Consider the following 11,602-nt stretch of genomic DNA (forward strand, 5'->3'; position numbering starts at 1 on the left):
CCAAGCTCCCATTCTTTTGCAAAAATGGTTTTTACAAAAATTATATGGTCATTTCTTATCAAAGCTGTTATATACTTTTTATGCAATTTCATGGATGCTTTACCTACATACTCATGCTCTTCCTTAATACCATAATGTTCTCTTTCCATCCTTTACACTTACTCTTTTGTCGCTTCACTATGCAAAAGGGGTTGTTGTCTTGTCTTCCACACACACACACACACACACACATAGATGTGTGTGTGTGTGTGTGTGTGTATGTATGTATGTATGTATGTATGTATGTATGTGTGTATGTTTGCAGATGATCATATTATCATTGTCTTGAGGATGACGGTCATGTAAATATGATCAGTGTATTGAGTTCTTGGTGCACCTAGTATTTGGTGTGATTTCTCTCTTGTTGCAGGTACTAGCATTTAGGATTTTGTTTCATTTGCATCATGGCATCCTCTTCTATGTCTGAAAAAGAGTTTTTCAGCATTAAAAGTTTGATGGGACAAACTTTTCTTTATGGAAAGAATAGATAAGGGATGTGCTTATTCAAAAGAAGCAAATTAAACCCTTGGTAGGGATTGGAGCTAAACTTATAGATATGTTTGAGATGATTGGAATGAGTTGGATGCATTAGTAAAGTCTACTATTAGACTTCATCTTGCAAAGTCAAACTATTTTATAGTAGTAAATGAGTAGACTACGGAAGATTTGTGGAAGAAATTATGTGCCACTTATGAGAAGGAAACTACTTCTAATAAAGTTTACCTCATGAAGAGGTTATTTGAGTTGCAGATGAAGGAAGGGGTCTCCATTGCTTCTCACTTGAATGAATTAAATATTATTTTCAGCCAACTTAAAGCTCAGAAGATGAATTTTGATGCAGAGACTAAGGCAATATTCCTCTTTTGTTCATTGTCATCCTCATGAGATACCTTCTGTACAGTTATCAGTAACTCTGCACCTAGTGGAGTACTGAAGTTTGATGATGTTGTGGGTAGCTTTTTAGCCGAGGAAATTAGACAAAATTCTATGGATGGCAACAAAAAGGATGCAGCCTTAAATTTGCAAAGGGTTAGATCACAGTTCAAGGGGAAGTCCCAAGAAAGAGGGAAGTCTTGTAGCAAATCCAAGGCATGGAACATTGAGTGTTACCATTGTGGCAAGAAGGGCCACATGAAAAAGGATTGCTACAAGCTTAAAAGAGAGCAAAAGGATAAGAAAAAGAATGCAAATTTGGGTGCAAATAAGAAGGAAGAGAGTCCAAGGGAGGAAAAAGGAAAAATGAAGGTCGAGGAAATTAATCTAGTCTTACTGATAATAGTGACAATGACATTCTCTTCATGACTAGTCTACCTGTAGAGTTGCTTACACTTTAGATGATGCATATTCCTAGGATTGGATTTTTTATTCTAGTGCTTCATTCCATGTTACTCCCCATAGGGAATGGTTCTCCACTTATGACAGTGGAAAGGTTGTGTGCATCTTGGAAATAACTATGCATGTGACATAGTGGCAGCAGGTGATATAAAGTTTTCTTTTGCAAATGGGTTTGCAATTGTTTTGAAAAATGTGAGACATGTGCCTAAGTTGACCAAGAGTCTCATTTCAGTGGGTCAACTAAATGATGCTAGTTTTCATACCACTTTTGGTTTTCAAAGTTGGAAAATTCAGAAGGGCTCTATGGTTTTGGCAAGAGGTGCCAAGTGTGGGACTTTGTATCCCTTACATATATGAAGGGTGTCTGATCATGTTGTTGTAAAAACTGAGCAGCCAAGTACTTCTTTGTGGCATTACAGGTTGGGGCACATGAGCTAGAATGGAATGAAACTCTTATGCCATTTAGGTTCTATACTGCATTTTGAGTTTTTTTGAATTTTCAATTTTTTGAGCATTGTCTCTATGGGAAGCAGACTAAATCAGCCCATAAAAAGAAGGGGGAAGAAAGATCTTGAAAGGCTTGATTTGGTGCATTCAAACGTATGTGGTCCCATGCCTACACGATCATTAGGCAGGGCTGAATAGTATGTGACATTCATTGATGATGCAACTAGGAAAGTGTGGGCTTATGCTATAGCTCGGAAGAGTGATGTGTTCCAGGTATTTTAGAAATGGTTGGCTTTGGTGACTGAAAATTAGTCAGGTAGAATGCTTAAATGCCTACAGACTGATAATGGTGGAGAGTATATCTCTCATGACTTTCATCATTTATGTGATATACATGGGATCAAAAGGGAGCTCACATCTCCTCATACTCCTGAATAAAATCTAGTTGTTACAAAACAAATGAGCCGCCCAAGTCAGGAAAGGTTGCAATGTATGCTTTCCAATGCAAGTCTTTTTGGTGGTTTTTGGGCTGAGGCAATGAATCCTGCAGTGCATGTGATCAATATCAATAGATCACCTAGTAAGAGTTTTGATGGTGGTATTCCTAAAGAGGCATGGAGTGGCAAGAAGCCTTCTTACTCTCATTTGCATATATTTGGGTGTGAGGCATATGCACAAGTGCCAAAAGAGCTTCAAAGGAAGCTAGATCCTAAATCTAGGAAATGCATCTTTTCGGATTATGGTGAAAGTGGAGAGATGGGCTATCGTCTTTGGGATCTAGAAGCAAAGAAGATCATATGAAGCCATGATGTGGTCTTTAATTGAGAAGAAGATGCATAAGACACCCATGAGGGATGTGGAAATGAGGAGAATCAGTTTCCTAAAACCACTCTACCAGAGTTCTTGTATTTTTAAGATCTTCATGGCCACCTTTTAGCACTTTTGGGCACTATTTAAACACATTTTGGCACTTTGACACTTTTATGCACTATTCTAGCTTTCTTTGACCAGTATATGGCATTCTTTTAACACTATTTAACCACAATAAGTCTATGATTTATTGCATAAGCATAATTGCAACCAATGCAGTGGTTTTAGGATGGATCATCTATTGGTGGCAATGATGAGCCAAATGTGGCTGATATGCAGGTGGGACAGCAAGCTGAAATGCCCTTGAGAAGATTATCTAGAGTGTCTAGACTTCCTAAGAGGTTTGTTCCAGGGTTAGACTATGTGATGCTTACTGATTGCGGGGAGCCTTCTTGCTACATCGAGGCTATGATGCACGAGGATTAGTGCAAGTAAGGGTGTGTTGTGCAATTAGAGATGAATTCAATCATGAAAAATATGATTTAGGACTTGGTTTCTTTACCACTGAAAAAAAGAATTGCCATGTAAATGGGTCTACAAGATGAAGGCCATAGGTGATGATGTACCTAAGTACAAGGCCCATTTGGTTGCTAAAGGGTTCAAGCAAGAGAAGGGTGTGGACTTTGATGAAATCTTCTCTCTGGTTGTGAAGACGATCACTCTTAGATGCGTACTTGGACTTGTGGTAGTAGAGGATATGGAGCTTATATAGATGGATGTCAAGACAGCTTTCTTGCATGGGGATCTGCATAGTTGTGAAGATGACCAAACTTAGATGCATAATTGGACTTGTGGCAGTAGAGGATATGGAGCTTATGTAGATGGATGTCAAGATAGTTTTCTTGCATGGGGATCTACATGAGGAAATTTACATGGTACAGCTAGAAGTCTTTGAAGAAAAGGGCAAAGGTTTGCAAGTTGAAAAAGAGTCTCTATGGCCTTAAGCAAGTGCCTAGAGAATGGTATCAAAAGCTTGATGCTTTCATTTAGTCCTAGGGTTTTAGAAGAAGTGAGATTGATAACTGCCTCTACACTAACAGGGCTAAGGATAATAGCCCGATACTCCTGGCACTTTATGTGGATGATATGCTATTGGCTAGCAAGAGCACTTATGAGTTGGGTGCATTGAAGGCCAAGTTGCATGAGGCCTTTGGCATGAAGGATTTGGGGCCTGCAGGTCATATTCTTGGTATGCTCATCATGCGTGACTAGAGTAGGAAACTCCTTTGGCTTTCATAAAAGGAGTGTGTTATGAAAGTGTCGCAATATTTCAATATGGAGGGGGGGAAGAGGCAGTAAAAGTACTCTTTGCCTCCATATGTGAAACGAGGATTACCAAAAAGCGAACGAGGAAAAGTGAGCAAACCAAAAAAGGCGAGCAAGAAATAGTGAGTGAGCCAAAAAAAATTCAAAACAAAAGAATAATACATCGACAAGTCCTTATTTTAGCAACTGTCTAAGTTCTTCAAAAGTCTATGAGAGAGTTGGACCTATGTCATTGCCGAGGCATCATTGGTAAAGACACACCCTATCTTCACTCACTCTTACTCATTCAAATTTTTGTAATCCTTAATAATCAAGTTCTCTCTCTCCACCAACATAAGTGAGATCAGCAATGAAATCTTCCACACAAGTAAAAAGTTTCATAGGACTTCTTGAATGGATTAGTCCACATTACATGCATCTATAAATGCTTGGTTTTTGAAACTCTATTCACTCTTGTAACAAAACCCATGTTTTTTTGTTTGCAAAAAAACCCTCCCTAATGAATCACTCTTATATCCCACCAATCCAACAAAATCTAAAAAGCAAGTACATCACTTTCTTTAAAATGAATTAAATTCCAAAACAAATCAATATTTGCTTATAGAAATCAATGGTAGAAGCCAAAATAGACAACATATTGACATGGTCGCTATTAAACTTTCCTTAAGAAATCCGCTAATTATTTATTGAATTCCCATTTTCATATGTGAAGTTTTACTAAATGGTGCAAAAGGTCATGATAATCATCTAAATCATGCCTTGCCATTCGTTTTGATATGTAACATGACCCCATTTGGAATTGTAAATCAAAAGATACAGGACATCGAAATTTTGATCTTTTGGGCCAAAGGAGGGAGCGCGTTAACATGCTACCTATTTTGGCCCAAAAGATGAGAATTTAGAATGTCCTATATCTTTTGATTTACAAATCCAAATGGGGTCATGTTACATATCAAAACGAATGGCAAGGCATGATTTAGATGATTATCATGACCTTTGTACCATTTGGTAAAACTTCATGCATCAAAATGTGAATCTAATTGAATTTTTGCCAGTTTCTTGCACCAAATTTAGAGCAAGGCCGCTCATAAATAGGAGCATGTTAGAACTCTATTTATATATTGGGATAAAAAATCAAAGGTTTTTTATGCAAGTTCTTATGATGAAAATATATAGAACACTTTTGCCAAGGTAGACCTTCAATAACATGTTATGATCATGTTCGATGTTGAAGTGTTTATTGAATGATGCACTTCGACCATATACTACTCGTTGGTAGCCAAAGCATTTCTATGCACTTTATCACTGATTTAGACTTACAAGCTTATGTTATAATCATATTCAAAATTATGGTGATACTATAAAGCTTTATTAACAATCAATACATACATATAGTAAGGTTATGTTTTTATCAAGTGTTGCACTTCAAGTATATAGTTACTGTTCTTGATAGCCAAAGTATTTCTATTTAAGCTCATCTCATAGAATGTAGAATAGTATTACTAATGTGCACTTACAATATTATGGTATAATCATGTTTAATGTTGAGGAAGCACTATAAATCTTTATTAATGATGAGTACATATATACAATGAGATAATGTGTTAGTAGCCCAACCATTTCTACTTTGCTCGCTTTTTCTTGCTCACTTATTTGGTCCTGCTCGCTCGAGAGAGCTCGCTTGATCGACTGCCTCATGTGAAACTGAGTCAGGTAGACAGTCCCAAATCAGATGAGGAGATGGCCACGATGGCCAAGGTTCCTTATGCATTAGTAGTTGGGAGTCTTATGTATGCTATGATAGCTACTAGACCAGACATTGCATTTGTAGTGGGAGTTGCTAGCCGGTATATGGCTAATCCAAGAAAGAGGCATTGGGAGTCTTGTTTTATTCCACTTCCGTTGTTGAAATCTCTTGGCATACTCATCCACATCTTGCCCCTCCTCTTCAATGACAGGGGACGAGCATTTTCCGAGCGAAATCTTCCGAGCGTCCGAGCGAAGGAAAAAAAAAGCTTCCAACTATGCAAAAATATGACAAAAATGGATCAGAAGAAAACATAGTTTCACTTAGAAATATGAAAAGTATTATAGGAATGCCTATTTTATACACGAATATTTATGTGAATCTTTGGGAATGGTGAGAACATAATGGGATGGCTTTTGAAGAAACCCACATGTAGAGTAGACTTCTCTATGAAAATTCCCTTATGATCCTTCTTACAGCTTTTTACTTAATAGGGGGTGACATTGAAAAACCTCTCTCATCCTATCTTCATGAAACGGTTTCTCCAAAGAAAACTCATTGAAGCAAGCCATCAAGGTAGTTTCGCCAGCGAAACCCCTTTGAACAAGGTCTTTCAAGGTAGTTTCGCTGGCGAAACTACCTTGGACAGCACTTTTAAAAGTGACATAACTTTCACATCCAATGTCCAAATATAGTCATTCAGCCACTCAAATTGATCGGAAAACCCCATTTGAGCACATCTATGGGGTTATATTTTGGAAAACCTTGCATATATAGTATTAAATATTACATGTATTTTATGAGAGTGATATATAAGCCCAAGTTAATACTTATTTACAGTAATTTAAACTTCTATAGAAACATGTCCATAAATATATTGTTATTAATACTATAAAAACACTTGAAAGATATTGCCATATGATATAAATGTGTTTAATAAGTAATTATTTATGTATAATATTATTATGTTGAGAGTGATTATGAGGGACGTTTCTTAAATGAATTATTTTTTAATACTTTTTTAAGGTAATAACAAGGGTACAAAGGGATGTCTATGAATAAGAAGATTTATGTTATGTAAAAATGAATGAGTGACTAGTTTGTATATTTTTATGATAAAGGGATCTAGTTCTAATGAAAATAAAAGTGTAAAAACCATGTTTCCTAAAGAAATACTATTTTTAAAATCTCTTGAAAAACACGCTCGTATAAACCTGCTCATAGGTTTTTGCTCGTAAAATTGACGCATCCTCAATGACATGATCCTGAACCCTCTTTGCAACAACAGCACTCTGCACAAGAGACTTTACATTGGTCGTAATAATAGATGCATCACTAACAAAGGAGAAGTAGGGGGATGCCATGCCACATCCCATCTCCATAGCTAGGCCATCTGCGGCGAGACACAGCATGCTGAGAATAGCTTTGACAAAAAATGCAGACCTCTCCAACACTCCCTGTATTGCTCGTGGTGGCAAAGACGGTTTGATCGTGGTCTTGATCACTTGCATGTATAGATTCCAAGAGTTGGATGTGGGCTGACTTTTTAGCCTCTAAAATAGAGGTTACTCTCTGTGTAGAACAAGGGTGGCCTATGGCTCATCCATCTGCAAAACACAAGCAAGGAAGTATGCTTCTACGATAAAAAAGAATATATCAGAATCATTTGTCACTCATGTAAATTCTATGAGAGCAAGCTGTATGGACACAACCCACCATGATATCCACAACATCCTATTGCTGGAATCCATAAGACAGTTTATTCAGCAAGAATACCCAATGTGTGACCTCTAAGCCTTGGACATGAAGATATCATTTCATCCATGCAATGCAAGGACCTGCATCAACAAATGGAATTCTATATTATGTTCACATTGTTAGATATCAATGCTCCACTCTCGTGTAATTACGTGGGAACCAGCTAACTCTACTTGTAAGCCCCCCATATGAGGAGAAGGCATTTGAGTAGCTCGATTATTCGGTAGGTCCTGGTTTGGACACCAGATGGGGGCCATGTATGGCTTGATGGCTAGATGGCTTCAGATAGAGTTGGCACGTTGCCAACTAGGCTACATGCAAGTACGGGAAGGCATCCCATGACTAACCGCATTGAGGGTAGACAAAACATTTCTTGAGGCAGCCCACTCTTGGGTTGCAGGGCCCGTTTGGAGCCCCAGATGATCCCGGATGGCGAACGGCAACCACAGGTCAATTGCTCTATTTTGTGCCATGGTTCTATTGTGTGGTCGGTGGCCTATTTTAGGACCGAGGCCATTTTGGGCAGACTAGGTCGGTCACCCAATTGGGTCTAACTGACTACGAGTGGTGGCTATATAAGAGTAAGCCCATGAAGCCCATCATCATCACTGGTTATAGCAACCCTGATTCCTTAGCATCCAGGCTCTGCTGTCCTCTACTATTTCCAACATGCCATCGAAGCTTCTCTCACAAGAGTGCATGGCTAGGAGGCAGCGCCATCTATTGTATTACTTCTATAGTAATCAAATTTTTTCTTTATACTATATGTTTTCTCTCTTGCATATGAGATCCTCTTATATGTTGAGCACAGACATTGTAATATTTTCTTACATGGTATTAGAGCTTGGGCTCTAGCAAGAAGATTTGGTAGTGTGTTTCTATTTGCGAGCAAATTGTGAAAGATGGCCCAACCTGCAAGACTGCGAATCCCACTGTTCGACAAAAGCGAAAGTTGGACGGCACTAACCATCCACTCTAGAAGTTCAAGATGAAGACCACCCTAAGTGCATACGAGCTTTGGGATACTACTATTGGGGTGGATGTGAAGATGGTTGCGAGATCAGATCCAGCCAATGCAGGACAACAGATAGTACCAACGCAGATGAGATTCTCGCGTGGACAAGAAGAAATGTAGATGCGCTGTGTTCTATTGTCTGCAGTGTAAGTGATTCTATCATGGCATTAATTCAACATGTCACCACAGCGGAGGAGTCATGGATGGTCTTGAAAAATCAATATGAGACCATGAATTAGATGCGGATTCAAAATCTGGAGACTCAACTCGTGAACGAGAAACTATCTGAGTCTGAAGTGGTAGAGAAGTTCATCACCAAGGTGAAGAATATGTGCGATCAGATGACTGCGATTGGCATCACCATCGCTAGTGAGAATCTAGCACGAAGGTGCATACGGATTCTCCCACCAAAGTACGATGGTCTTGTTATGGCACTGAATACGCAGAACAGAAATCCACCCCTCAACTTTGAGGATTTTAGTGCAATGCTTTTGGAGGAGGAGATGCATCAAAAGACGAGGACTGGAGAAGATTCGACTTTCTTAGCTGGATTAAAGAAAGGTAAGGGTAAGGATTCTAGTAACCCATCTTCTTCTGATGATAAAAGAGAAAGAAGAAGATCAAGTGCTTCTATTGCAACAAGGCAGGGCACAAGCAAAATGAGTGCCAGAAAAAGATTGCAGATGAGAAGAACAGAGTAAAGAAAGAGTCCAGCAATAGCATGCAGGCAGTACTAGTAGAGCTGTTTGTAGGAATTGAGGAGATTTGCACAGAGGCAATTCATGTAGCTACGGAAGAACCTTGGATTATTAACAGTGGTGCATCACACCACATGACCAGTCATAAGGATTGGTATACCTCTCTACATCCGGTAGGGAATGACATCTTGGTAGGAGTCGGCAATGATGCAAAATGTCCAGTAAAAGGAAAAGGTACGATCGCTCTCAACTTAGATGGAGTTGTAAAACAGTTGTTCGATCTTCTTTATGTGCCAGATATCAAGAGGAACTTGTCCATTTCTGCGATCACAGATCGAGACCTCAAAGTTCACTTCAATAAGAATGGCGCACAGATTTTGTATCTTCAAGGGAAGGTTGTTGATAAAGGTACACGGTGCAACAACATCTACTAACTCTTAGCTTTCAGTGCTCAAGCCCAAATCCTCGCACATTGGGGGGTCCTTCTTGGGCACCCATCCTACATTTAAAATGATGTCCTACCCAGGCAAGACCTCCCAAATCTTAGCACTTTGGGGGGTCCTTCTTAGGCACCCATCCTACACTTGGACACATGTTTATGCATTTTTGGGCCCTAAATTTTGGATTTATTTCAAACAAAGGTCAGTTGCCCTCAGGTGACCCTTACCCAATCCTTCTGACACCAAAACATGGGACAAGAGTCTCATTTCAAATGTAGGATGGGTGCCCAAACAGGACCCCCCAAATCTTGGCACTTTGAGCACTTTTATTAAGCATTTTAAAATGCATAGTAGAAGTGCCCAAAGTGCTAAGATTTGGGGGATCCTACCTCCTGCACTTGAACACACATGTTTTGGCACTTTTGGGCCCTAAATTTTTGAATTTCTTTGAAACAGAGGTCAACTGCCTTCAGGTGACCCTGATCCAGTCCTTCTGACACCAAAACATTGAACAAGAGTCTCATTTCAAATGTAGGATGGGTGCCCTAGCAGGACCCAGCAATCCTAGCACTTTGGGCACTTCTACTAAGCATTTTAGCAAAGGTGAGCTACCCTTAGGTGGCCCTAACCTAGTCCTTCGAACCCCAAAAAATTGGACAAAGGTCTCATTTCAAATGTAGGATGGGTGCCCAGGTGGGACCCCCCAAATTGTGGCACTTTGGGCACTTCTACTAAACGTTTTAAAATGCTTAGTAAAATGCTTACTGGAAGTGCCCAAAGTGCCAGGACTTGGGAGATCCTACCTAGGCACCCATCCTACACTTGGACACACACTTTTTGACACTTTTGGGCCCTAAATTCTGGATTTCTTTTAAGTAGAGGTCAACTGCCCTTAGGTGGCCCTGACCCTCTTGTTTTGGTCAACTGAAGAGGTCTAGCTGCCATATCTACTATCGGAGAATCTAGCATTGCTCTAATGTGGGCAATGATTTAAAATGTCTTGTTGAGAATATCTTGAAATGGCCAAAATCTAGTGACGACGATAACTACAATCATGTTGGGTTCTCATTAATGCATGGGTTGGGTTTGTTTGGCAAAATGAAACTTGCATGGGCAAAAACATGCTACGTGGCACTTTGAGAAATGCTTTGCACCTTTCTTGCTGCTCTATTGCTCACACTCCAGAAGCTCCAACATTTGCTACTACGTCCATCTCCATTGCCTACTCTCCCCTTCAACAAAACTTCTTGAAGACATACCTCTTCTCTACGGCCATTCTTTGTCATATATGTTTTTCCAATGATTTCACCATTTCACACGCCATTGGCATGCTTCATGTGAGTGCATGCATTGAGCATAATGCTATTGCTATCCTTCAATATTTCCCAGTGCCCAATCTTCCCCATTCTCGATCTATGCCATGAAGCCTGAAATGGTCTTCCTTCACTTTCGTGAGGTAGACACACTTGCAATTAGATACGACACAGAGTTCTGTGAAATTTTGACTACAGATATCAAAGAGCATTTTGATATCCGAGATAGTGAGATTGAGGTGCACCAAGAGATGGGTACTGAGGATGTCACCATCACACAGGAAGTGGTGGACTTGGAAGATGGGGAGAAGGGCTTCAAATTGGATGGTCATTAGTTTCAACATTTCAAGGTTACTATCCACCAGAGGGCATCTTTGATTGCAACTTCTACTCAAAAGGTGAGTATAATCACAATGTTACAACACCTTCCACTATCAACTTCTTCGCATGTTGTCTTCTCAAATGTAGAGTCAATCAAGATGGTGCAAGAGCTCCCTATGAGATATAGTTGCCATTGATAGCTTCAGGATCTCCAATGCAAGGAATGGAGCAAAAGAATGATGGGCATGTATGGATAGAATACACCACTAGCACACAAGAGTTCTTCAAATGTATTGTTAGAATAAGTAGATGTACAAAGTATTTGAGATGCTATAACATGGATTGTGCTTATA

This window comes from Dipteris shenzhenensis, chromosome 12 (assembly GCF_047967505.1).
Source record: "Dipteris shenzhenensis isolate YYH24624 ecotype China chromosome 12, Dip_SZ_1.0, whole genome shotgun sequence".
NCBI classification, from domain to species: domain Eukaryota; kingdom Viridiplantae; phylum Streptophyta; class Polypodiopsida; order Gleicheniales; family Dipteridaceae; genus Dipteris; species Dipteris shenzhenensis.